General features: G+C 41.1%; 1 protein-coding gene and 1 non-coding gene across 4 annotated transcripts in view; one reads left to right on the plus strand and one right to left on the minus strand.

The window, feature by feature from the left end:
• The window catches only part of GARNL3 (GTPase activating Rap/RanGAP domain like 3), a 166,656-nt gene that overhangs the window by 59,930 nt on the left and 93,820 nt on the right, over nucleotides 1-12,906 (plus strand).
• LOC112448963 (U6 spliceosomal RNA) lies at nucleotides 9,353-9,459 on the minus strand. The gene has a single exon (XR_003037412.1). It is a non-coding gene; the product is annotated as a U6 spliceosomal RNA (small nuclear RNA).

The following is a 12,906-nucleotide window of genomic DNA, read 5'->3' on the forward strand; positions in this document are numbered from 1 at the left end:
CCCTGGTGATCCAGTGGTTAAGACTCCGAGCTCCCAATGCAGTGGGTATGGGTCAGTCTCTGGTCAAGGAACTAGATCTCACATGCTACAGCTAAGACCTGGAGCAACCAAATTAATTAATTTTAAAAAAGAGAGAGAGACACCAGCCATTGGACTTAAGTCCTACCCTAATCCAGTGAACTCATCTTAACTTATCTAATTACATCTGCAAAGACCCTCTTTGCAAATAAGGGCACATTCTGAGATTCAGAGGGTAAAGCGTCTGCCTACAATGCGGGAGACTCAGGTTTGATTCCTGGGTCGGGAAGGCAATGGCAACCCACTCCAGTACTCTTGCCTGGAAAATCCTATGGACTGAGAAGCCTGGTAGGCTACAGTTCAAGGGGTCGCAAAGAGTCGGACACGACTGAGTGACTTCACTTTCACTTTCATTTTCACTTTCTGAGATTCCAGGTGGATGCAAAGGTGTTTGGGGTGGGGGACGGGGATTGGGGTGGGAGCACAAGGAACACCGTTCAAGCCAGAACAGTTCCTTTCTGCCTTTTAGTGTTCAGAAAGAAGCCTGTGACAGTTTAGTTTATTTTCTTTCTTGGTAACTTTTCCTATCTTGATCTTTCTCAGACTTTCTTCTTTTATTTTTAAAATGTTTCCCATAGTTTCTCTATGTCTTCTCAGCAATTTTGCCTAAAACATTGCATCTTTGTGATTCTTCGACCCAGGTCTTATGTCATGGATGAATATTTTCTTCAGATGTAAATTTGTTTATTTCTCATTTTCCCTCTTGAAATAGTAAGGAAGGTCTTTTTCTCTGTCCTCTATCACTGCCTTTTCTTTCTCATTATTTTATATTTTGTTCCTCTTCATTCTGGGAAGGCATCTCAAATGATAAACATATTGCTATGTCTGTTTTGTACAATAAACATTTTGCTTTCCTCCTCCAATGAGGATTTTTAATTTTGATCCTACATTTGCATTTTTTGGTCCTCATTTATCTTGCCCACTTCCACAACCTTTACCCACTTATTGTAAAAATTGTCCTCTGTCTTACTGAGGACAACAGCTGCTTTTTAAATCTTTTATTTTGGTTTCATAGTAAAAAATGATGTGCTTCTTTTTTTCAGTTTTCAGGATCATATGTAGCATTACTTTAAATAACTCCCATGTTTGTGATTTTTTTTCCTTTTTATAATACAGAATCTTGAGAAAAACACAAAGAGTTATTCAGACTTTTTATTGTCAACAGACAAAATGTACAACTGACCCTGAGCTCTCGTCCTTTTGGGTCCCGCAGCTTTTCTGAACCAAACGTCTGGATGGCTGGTGGTTATTCAAAGCTCCCTGATCACTGTCCAGGGTCTAGTTGGTGTTTCTCTAGTAAAGCTCTGCTGGAAAGGGATAGGATGTCCTCCATGCTTGGCTTTTTGCTTCTCTGAACCGGTGGCTCTAGAATTTATACATATAGCCAGGACTTAGAGGGCTATGGGTAGCAGTCTGGTTGGAAGAGGAATATTAATGTTTGCCTAGCTCTTTACATAAACTTGAGAAGACACCATCTGTGTAAAGAATTGGTTGGAGATTACCAAGGTGAAATCCCCTCATACCCAACCACACTTTGGTGTGACCACTTGCTTGGCATATTGACAAAACTGTGTCCCCCAGGGTGCTCTGCTACCAGGACCCTTCCTGTCTCTCTCCCTGCCTATGGCCCTTCACTTATGAAGACTGCATTTTCTGTCTTTTTATCTGTTTATTTGGTTGTACTGTGTCTTAGTTGCAGTACTCGAGATCTTTGATCTTTAGCTGCAGCACACAGGATCTTTAGTTGTGGCATGTGGGATCTAGTTCCCTGACCAGGGATGGAACTTGGCCCCCTGCATTTGGAGCACAGATTCTTATCCACTGGACCACCAGGGACGTCCTAAGGCTGCATTTTCTAACATAGACTTTGTCTCTCTCCCTGCCCCCATCTAACCGGATGTTTTCTTAGAGAGGAAAAAGAGGTGCTGGAGTGGCTAGAGCTACCTTAAAATGCAGTGCTCGTGCAGTAGAAAGATGACTTCCAGTGTTTTATTGTTATTCTTTATATAGATCCAGGGTTTCTTAGCCCAAAGGAGATGGGGAAGAGAAAATAAATTGCCATCCAGCTTTCTGTGATGACCAGAGATTTGTTCTGTTTCAGCTAACAAAGTCAGTGACCAAATAGGTTTCCCAGTTATTCTCCATTGGCCATAGAATAGGTAAAAAATGTCCTAATATTCTGGCCATAGGTTGGGAAATCAGTCTCAGATTCATGAATTGTCATCTTTTGTGCTGAATCTTCCCAAATATTTTACTGGGAATTTGAGTATCAGAGACTGCTAGTCAGATATTATTTTAATGAAGAAGCCAAGATGGATAGATATGCTTCGAGATGAAAGGTTAGAGTAGAATACTTGTGCTGACTTACCTCAGATTTCTCAATAGAACAGGTGGAAAAGTCACTGCTTAGAAGAAAATGTGTTTCTGGAGTGATGACTTGGTGATTGCTAAGTCAGGACCAAGATGGGAGATATAATGGGAAGTAAAAAAGAAATGGGTAAAAGAACTGGAGAGTGGTAGTGAGGATCTAGCCATGGTCAAGGAGCATGAGCTTGTCGTAGTCCTAGCCACATGGAAATTTGTTTCTTTGAACAGAGAAGGAGAGAGTGAGAGTTTACTTAGTAGGGGGTGATTGAGAGCTGGGATTTGACTCAGGGGATTGTAAATGCAGTGTTGACGTGAATAACCATAGATCCCCAGCTAACATGTATACCAGAGAGAGCCAGAGTGGGTTTATGTCAGGTACTATGATGACAACACTCTACTAGTGTGGGTGAGAATGGGTTTGGGGTCTTGGGAATGGATGACAAAGTCATGAAGTCAAGTGAGGTCATTAGATTTGAGAAAGCAGAAGGGTGCGAGCTCAAGACATCAGAGAGATTACTGTGATGGATATAGAGTTTGCTGAGGATGGTGGCCAGAGATGTGGATGATAAGTCTGAGCCCAGATCCAGGACCCTGCTGGTTCTTCAGTCAACGTTTATCGTCCTAGTTGGAGACTATTCTAACTGATTTGGGTACTCTGACATGCACCCTGGTGCTCAGCACTCCAGCCACCCAACCTCCCAAGTCTTTTCCCCGCCCCTTTGCACGGGCAGAATAGGATGAAGGAAAGAGTGGGAGGAAGAGAACACCTGCTCTGACCTCTCCCTGCAGGCAGTGGAAGTGACCAAGAGTCACTGGAGAAGGAATCCAGTCAGGGGATGGCTGTTTCCACCCATGTTCAGGCGTTATCTCCCCACCTTTTTTTGATGCAAACATTTTGAATCTATTTCTTCCCTTCTGAGTATTTCTAAGTCAGGTGTGTGTGTGTGTGTGTGTGTGTACATGTCTGATTTGCATATGCAGATGGTCTGCTTGACCAGTATTGGTAGTTTTTAAAATCTGCTTATGTTGGAAATCATTTCTTAAAGGTCCTATACATCTTCTAGAATAAATTGCATTATAGTGGGACTTCCCTGGTGGTCCAGTGGTTAAGACTGCACTCCCAGTGCAAGGGGCCCAGTTCTATCCCTGATCAGGAAACTAGATCCCACATGCCACAACTAGGAGTTTGCATGCCAAACTGAAAAGATCCCGAGCGCCACAACTAAAACCCGTCACAGCCTAGCAAATAAGTAAGTACATATTTTAAAAATAAATAAATAAATTGCATGATAGCAATGAGACCTTCAGCTCCCCCAGGCAGTTATCCCTGCAGCATCTGACCTCCCCGTGTGCTCCGTACTTTCTTCTGTGCCGTGGCATTTAACCAGGTTGTGTGTGATTTATCTGTTTACGTGTGTGTATCTGTCTCTCCCACTAGGCTCTGTGCTCCTCTAGGGTACAGATCATGTTGCATTTGTCTTTATAAATCCAGCAGTTAGTACAGGCCTGGGGAAATAGGTTCTCAATAATGTTGGAAGAGCGACAAACATTTAAACAGACTTTCCAAGAGTTTAAATGCAGCATTGAAATGTTTTACTCATACTAGCAATAATCAGGGCCTTTTATATTAATCATTACCATACATGTTATTAAAATACATGTTGTTATAACATGATTGAACACATCCTATGTTCAGGCACTATTCTAGGATCATTCCATGTTTTATATTGTTGAATTCTCTCCCCAAACCTAGAAGTGGCTACAGTCATTGTCTTCATTTTATTTTTTGTCCTCATTTTAGAGATAAGGAAAATGAAATTTAGGGAGGAAAAATCAAGTGATTTGCCCAAGGTCACGCAGCTAGTAAGTGTGGAACTGAACCTGATAAGTTGGGTGCTAAAATCCACACTTGTAACCACTCGTGTCAAAGAAAGGAGTTGGGGATGGGGGATAGAAATCTGAAATCTTATTTTTAAAGATATAACTTACATAAATGTTAAAAGATCTTTCCCTAGATTAAAATACTGTTTCTGTGACTTATATATACCTGAATGTCAAGTACCCAGTGTGTGATAAGCAGAATCACAGGGAATCCTAGCACTTCTGTAGGTGTGGAAACAGACACCAGCCCAAAGAAACAAAGCAATTCAGTGGAGAGAAGAGCCTTATGTTTCTGAAATTTTATGTATTTGTATTAATTTAGGAAATATTCTCATCTAATTGCCTCTAATATTAAGCTAATAATACTTTTATTTATAGTACTTAATGAATACCACTTTATTATTCCTGTTTTTAATTTTTTCTTTTACGTTAGTTTGTTGAATCATACAGATGGTTATAAGTGCTTGGAGATTACTTTTTACCAGAAATAAAACATCTAAAATATTAAACACTGTTTAGTGTTCAATGAATCAGTTTGGCTGAGATTGAAACAAAGCCTCTACTGCAGATACTAAATTACATGAATTTCCACCATTTTTAGTGTACTCAGCTAGCTGAAGGTGATTCAGCCTGAGAAACTGAATTGATCTTGGTCACCCTGAGTTGCATCAAGGTCCAGCATGTCACACAGTCCTGTCCATTAGAACTTTCCACGACTGTGGAAATTTGTCATTTGCTCTGTCCAGTGTAGCCACCACCTGGGGCTGCTGAACACTTGAAATATGGACAGTGCCACAGAGGAACTGAGTGGTTTTTACTTTATCTTAATTAATTTAAAATTAGATCTGAATGGGGCTAGTGGTCCCAGTACTGGCCAGTGCAGGATCTCTAAAGGAATCCCTTGCAGGGCTGGGCAGAGCCTAACTGATGATTTGCTTTTTCCCTTTTCTCTCTTAGGCTCAGTGCTCCCCAGCACTGAGCCTTTGGTGTATGTGGTGTATGACCAGATTAGAGACGTTAGACAAAACAAAGTAAAATAACATAAAGAGCTTGTCTTTTCTTCTTAACATTACTGATGTTGAATATTTGTTAAGGGCCTTCCCTGACCCTTGGTGGGTTAAGTCAGTGGTTAAGACTTCGCCTTCCAACGCAGGGGGTGAGGGTTCGATCCCTTGTCAGAGGGCTATGACTTCACGTCTCATGGCCAAAAAAAAAAAAAAACACCAACAAACAAACCAAAACAGAAACAGTATTGTAAAACATTCAAAAAAATTGTCCGCATTAAAAAAATACATATATATGTACATTAATACATTTCCCTGAACTTGTGTACCAAAACAAATACAAAAGAACTCTGCTATTTGCTTCTTCTCCAGGGAAACTGCATTACTATGAGTGAGGGTATGGCTGGCAGGTGAGGACAGGACCCTTCCCCTCCTCAAAGGCTCTCTGAGCCAGGGCTGCCTCTTTGGGGCAGACAACCTCTTCAGTTCTATAGTTGCTACTATATTCAGGTTTCTTTCTCCTTTTTCAAATAATCTTCTTTATATGTATTTTCCTAGAAATTTTACATTTCACTGAAGTTTTTGGTAATATTTGCATAGTCTCATATTGTATTCTCTCACATCTTAAAAAAATCTCTTTTCTTTTTAGCAATTATATTTTATTTATCAATCCATATATTTGTGTTTTTCTTTGCTTTTTATTTTATTGAAATATAGTGGATTTACATTATTGTGTTAGTTTCAGGTGTACAGCAAAGTGATTCAGTTATGTGTATTCAGTTCAGTCGATCAGTCGTGTCCAGCTCTTTGTGACCCCATGGACTGCAGTACACCAGGCTTCCCTGTCCATCACCAACTCCCGAAGCCTACTCAAACTCATGTCCATCGGGTTGGTGATGCTATCCAACCATCTCATCCTCTGTTGTCCCCTTCTCCCGCCTTCAATCATTCCCAGCATCAGGGTCTTTTCCAATGAGTTGGTTCTTAGCATCAGGTGACCAAAGTATTGGAATTTCAGCTTCAGCATCAGTCCTTCCAATGAACATTCAGGACTGATTTCCTTTAGGATTGACTGGTTTGATCGCCTTGCAGTCCAAAGGACTCTCAAGAATCTTCTCCAACACCACAGTTCAAAAGCATCAATTCTTTGGCACTCAGCTTTCTTTATAGTCCAACTCTCACATCCATACATGATTACTGGAAAAACCATAGCTTTGACTAGATGGACCTTTGCTGGTAAAGTAATGTCTCTGCTTTTTAATATTCTATCTAGGTTGATCATAGCTTTTCTTCCAAGGAGCAAGCATCTTTTAATTTCATGGCTGCAGTCACCATCTGCAGTGATTTTGGAGTCCCCAAAAATAAAAGTCTCTCACTGTTTTCATTGTTTCCCCATCTATTTACCATGAAGTGATGGACTGGATGTTATGATCTTAGTTTTCTGAATGTTGAGTTTTAAGCCAACTTTTTCACTCTTCTCTTTCACTTTCATCAAGAAGTCCTTTAGTTTTTCTTCACTTTCTGCCATAAGGGTGGTGTCATCTGCATATCTGAGGTTTTTGATATCTCTCCCACCAATCTTGATTCCAGCTTATGATTCATCCAGCCTGGAATTTTGCCTGATGTACTCTGCATTTAAGTTAAATAAGCAGGGTGACAATATACAGCCTTGACGTACTCCTTCCCTGATTTGGAGTCAGTCTGTTGTTCCATGTCCAGTTCTAACTGCTGCTTCTTGACCTGCATACAGATTTCTCAGGAGGTAGGTCAGGTGGTCTGGTATTCCCATCTCTTTCAGAATTTTCCACAGTTTGTTGTGATCCACACAGTCACAGGATTTGGCAAAGTCAATAAAGCAGTAAATGTTTTTCCAGAACTCTCTTTGCTTTTTCAGTGATCCGACTGATGTTGGCAATTTGATCTCTGGTTCTTATGCCTTTTCTAAATCCATCTTGAACATCTGGAAGTTCACAGTTCATGTACTGTTGAAGCCTGACTTGGAGAATTTTGAGCATTACTTTCCTAGCATGTGAGATAAATTCAACCGTGTGGTAGTTTGAGCATTCTTTGGCATTGCCTTTCTTTGGGATTGGAATGAAAACGGACCTTTTCCAGTCCTGTGGCCACTGCTGAGTTTTCCAAATTTGCTGGCATATTGAGTGCAGCACTTTCACAGCATCACCTTTTAGGATTTGAAATAGCTCAACTGGAATTCCATCACTTCCACTAGCTTTGTTCGTAGTGATGCTTCCTAAGGCCCACTTAACTTCACATTCTAGGATGTCTGGCTCTAGGTGACTGGTCACACCATCATGGTCATCTGGGTACTGAAGATCATTTTTGTACAGTTCTTCTGTGTATTCCTGCCACCTCTTCTTAATATCTTCTGCTTCTGTTAGGTCCATACTATTTCTGTCCTTTATTGTGCTCATCTTTACATGAAATATTCCCTTGATATTTCTAATCCTTTTGAAGAGATCTCTAGTCTTTCCCATTCTGTTGTTTTCCTCTATTTCTTTGCATTGATCACTGAGGAAGGCTTTTTATCTCTCCTTGCTATTCTTTGGAACTCTGCATTCAGATGGGTGTATCTTTCCTTTTCTTCTGCCTTTACCTTCTCTTCTTTTCTCAGATATTTGTAAGGCCTTGTCAGACAACCATCTTGCCTTTTTTCATTTCTTTTTCTTTGGGATGGAATTGATCATTGCCTCTTGTACAGTGTCATGAACCTCCATCCATAGTTCTTCAGGCACTCTATCAGATCTAGTCCCTTAAGTCTATTTCTCACTTCCACTGTATAATCATAAGGGATTTGATTTAGGTCATACCAGAATGGTCTAGTGATTTTCCCTACTTTCTTCAATTTAAGTCTGAATTTGGTAATAAGGAGTTCATGATATGAGCCACAGTCAGCTTCTGGTCTTGTTTTTGCTAACTATATAGAGCTTCTCCCCATCTTTGGCTACAAAGAATATAATCAGTCTGATTTCTATACTGACCATCTGTTGATGTCCATGTGTAGAGTCGTCTCTTGTGTTGTTGGAAGAGGGTGTGTGCTATGACCAGTTTGTTCTCTTGGCAAAACTCTGTTAGCCTTTGACCTGCTTCATTTTGTACTCCGAGGCCAAATTTGCCAGTTACTCCAGGTATCTCTTGACTTACTACTTTTGCTTTCCAGTCCCCTATAATGAAGAGAACATCTCTTTTGGGTGTTAGTTCTAGATCTTGTAGGTCTTCATAGAATTGTTCAACTTCAGCTTCTCCAGCATTACTGGTCAGGGCATAGACTTGGATTACTGTGATATTGAATGGTTTGCCTTGGAAACGAACAGAGATCATTCTGTCATTTTTGAGATTGCATCCAAGTACTGCATTTCGGACTCTTTTGTTGACTATGATGGCTACTCCATTTCTTCTAAGGGATTCTTGCCCACAGTAGCAGATATAATGGTCATCTGAGTTAAATTCACACATTGCAGTCCATTTTAGTTCACTGATTCCTAAAATGTTGATGTTCACTCTTGCCATCTCCTGTTTGACCGCTTCCAATTTGCTTTGATTCACAGACCTAACGTATTATGTATATATATATTTATGTATATATTTTTTTCATATTATTTTCCATTATAGATTATTATAAGATTTTGAACATAGTTTCCTGTGCTATACAGTAAATATTTGTTGTTTCTCTGTTTTATGTACAGTAGTGTGTATCTGGGAGAGGGCAATGGCACCCCACTCCAGTACTCTTGCCTGGAAAATCCCATGGACGGAGGAGCCTGGTAGGCTGCTGTCCATGGGGTCGCTAGGAGTTGGACGCGACTGGGCAACTTCACTTTTGCTTTTCACTTTCGTGCATTGGAGAAGGAAATGGCAACCCACTCCAGTGTTCTTGCGTGGAGAAACCCAGGGACAGGGGAGCCTGGTGGGCTGCCGTCTATGGGGTTGCACAGAGTCTGGACACGACTGAAGCAACTCAGCAGCAGCAGTGTGTATCTGTTAATCACAAAGTCTGAATTTATAAAGATATGGAATGCTTCACAAATTTGCATGTCATCCTTACTCAGGGGCCATGCTAATCTTCTCTGTACTGTTCCAATTTTAGTATATGTGCTCCCAAAGTGAGCACTCTTTGCTTTTCAGGATCAGGCTTCCTGGCCTGATGTGTTTATTGATTCTACTGTCTTTCTAAATCTGTAATTTCTGCTCTGATCTTTTATTGATTCCTTGCCCCTGTTTCCCCTGGGTGTATCTCATTGTTCTTTTTGTGTCTTCTAGAAGTTAATGCTGTAGTTTATTGTTTTTATTCTTTCTTGTTTAACAATGAAATCATTTAGAAATATGAATTTTCCTGTAAATACAGCATCTCTCCCATTATCTGTTTTGGTAGGTACTGTTCTTATTGTTGATGTCTGGATAGTGTCCTATCTTAGTTTTCCTACTTGACCCAAGAGTTTTTTCAGATGTATGCTTTAAAATTCCCTTTCCGTATCCTTTTGACACTGATTTCTCATTTAGTTGCACTGTACTGAAAAATCATCTGTACAGTTTCTATTGTCGAATTTATTCATGCTTGTTTTCTATCCAGTATTTGGTCAGTTTTTACAGCTTTAATAGACGCCCTTAAAAGGTATGTCTTTTCTGTTTGTACCTTGATAAATTCTGTATATGTCTACTAAATCATGCTTATTCATTTTATTATTTGATTTCTCTGTAATTTCTTACTAGTTTTGCTTTGACCTATCAGAGAAAAATATACTAAATCCCCTATTATAATTATAACTTTAGAAACTCCATCTATTTATAATAGTTTTGTCTTAGAATGAGTGTCTATAATTATTATATGTTGGGAGTGAGTAGATCTCTTTACCCATGTATCATTACTTTTAAAATTAGATACTTTTCTCCTAAGTTCTACCTTCTGATTTTATTATTCTCTCACCATTTTCCCCACAACTTACCATGAATACTTATTACTTTGCCTTTCTTTTTCATAATTTATTGTCTTATTGTATTGTTCTATTTTGTTGCTTCTCGCAGCGAATTGGGTTTCATTTATATTCCCAACCCTTGAGTCTTTTCCTTTATCAGGGAGAGTAACCTGCTGATATTTATTGTAGTGTCTGTGCTGTTTCTCTAATGACCTCTAGGAGGAGTTCCGGTCGCCTCGTTATCCACGTCCTCATTTTACCCCTCTACCTCATTCCATCCTTCAGGAGTTTGGATTTTTATTGGATTGATCCAATAAAAAACATCTTAATGGTCACTGAACTGGTCAGCAGAGCACTTGCAGAGGTCAGAGCATGCTTGGTAATGTCCTTTTTGGACCTTTCTCCCAAAGAATAACAAAGAGCCAGATATATTCCTGTGTGAGGAGACTGGCCAGCTCCCTCCTCTCTGCTGGCCTCCGAGGGGCGAGACCTCAGGCTGCCTGCTCTCTGCTTTGTGTCTGAACCTCTCAGGCTGTTCTGCAGCAAATAAAGGCGTTCTCTAGTTGTGGTCTAGCTCACTAGTAGGGGACCTTACCAGAGAGAGTTGGTCTAGGTAATGATTTAGTTAGTCTTGTGTTGTCTACCCAAAGACCATCTTAATAACACCTGGGTCCATTATTCCTTGCATTTTCCTCCCAGGTATGTTCTCTGTGCTTTTGCTAATCATTTTTCTCTGTTTATCTCAAACTGATATTCTAATTTACTTTTGGGGGGGGCATTTTCTTCTCAGTATCTAACTTTGAATTCACTGTAGTCCCTGTGAGATGCGATTTCCATTTCCGAATTCAGAAACTGTGCTTTACATCTGAAAGCTGATCACAGATCGTTTCATATTCATAGATCAAGTATCCTCCCAAATTATTACAATTAGCTATGGCCTCAAATTTCCTTTGCTTTTTGTAGTTAATATATTTTCTAGAACATGTGTTCGTATACCTCAGATCAGTTTCCACATTTTAAATTATGGACTTGTCATAGGTTTAATTATTTTTTTCTTTGTTGTTCCTTGATGGTTTAGAATATCAAAATGCAGTTAAAAACAAGCATATTTATCTGTCACAACTAGCCAAGCATTTTAAGTTGTCAGATGCCTCTGTCCCACATAGTCAGGCTTGGAATGAACCCTCTGTCTTCAGTGTGGGCTTGGAGATCTCTCTGGTTTCACCATTGAGGTTTAACCATGGAGATGGAGAGAGCACATGGCAGGGGGCACCCCCTCTCTAAAGGGCTGGGATTCCTGCATGCCTCTGAGACTTTGACCCTCCTGCAAGTGGGGAGATGAAGTCAGATGGCCACCTTGAGGGAAATGTAGTCTAGCTATGTGTCTGGCTACAATTCCGTTACTGTGGAAGATGGTGAGAATGGATTTTGGTGGCAGCCAGAACTCTGTACCACGTGGAGAGACTCGGGGGAGGCTCCTTGGTTGTGCAGTACTGGACATTTAGATGGGTTCTGGTAGATGTTGTGTCATTCCGAAGTCCAATCTCCTTCCAACAAATGGAAGAGTTTATAGATTTTTAAGTTTTAACTGGCCGGATCAGAGGCTTATGAGGAGTAATAGAAGGATAACTACTGAGGGAAACAGCTTCTCTGTCATATTAAAAGGATTTATTTTTCCCCTGCGGTGTTATTTTTTTCAACCTCTCATTCACTAGAGCACTGTCGCCTTTCATGTCAGCTGCTGGACCAGTCCCCATCCGCACCAGCCTCCACGGCACCCTTGGCTTTTTTAGCCAGCTACCCGAGCCCGCTGTGAGGTGGGGGGTGGGTGGCAGGGCAGGGGAGCTCTGGGGCTGCCATTCCATGTGCCAGCAAGAGTCACTTCCCCAGTGGGACTGGTAGGTCCCCTTCTCACCTGCTGCCTGAACACCTGCCCTCACGGCAGATAGGCCTTGGCAGTGTGAGCTCAGCAGCGTCAGTCCGACCTGCCGAGTTGGACTGTTGCTACTCAGGCTGCCTTTCCCTTGCACAGCCTTGTGATTTGGTCTGTCCTTCCCTTTGGTCTTTCTTTCATGACAGACTGGGTAGAATCTCTTTGAAATCGTGTATGTGAGTAACGAACTTTCTTTGGTTTCCGGGACTGGAAGTGCTCTTGCCACCAGTCTTCTATCCATTTGGTCATTTCCATAGCATTTGGCATTCATCTATTGATGGGTTTCCTGTGTAATAAATATTTATTATCAGTACTGTGTCAGGCAATGAGCATAGCTCTGGGGATACAGCGGTGAGAAAATAGTCTTCCTGAGTTTCTCAGAGGGAGTGAGGAGAGACAGGCATGAATCTGGTAATGGCACAAAAGAACGTCAACCAGGACCCTGAGCACCCCCTGAGCCTTGCTGGGGGCGTTTTCGTGGGCATTGAAGTCAGGGAAGGGGTCTGAGAAGTGGGGACTGTGGTGGAATTGAAGGATGAGGAGTTCACGAGGGGAAGGTGGGAGAGGAGGACCTTCTAAGTGAGGGGTTCCCGTGCGTGTTTGTCCTCTGGTGGGAAAGAAGGGGCTGCCAGGATGGAGCTGGGATCACGGGGCAATCAGATTTGTAGATGCCAAAATCCCTGCTCTTTGGTATGAAGTGTGGTTTGGAGAA

The sequence above is a fragment of the Bos taurus genome, chromosome 11, assembly GCF_002263795.3.
Source record: "Bos taurus isolate L1 Dominette 01449 registration number 42190680 breed Hereford chromosome 11, ARS-UCD2.0, whole genome shotgun sequence".
Taxonomy (NCBI): Eukaryota; Metazoa; Chordata; class Mammalia; order Artiodactyla; family Bovidae; genus Bos; species Bos taurus.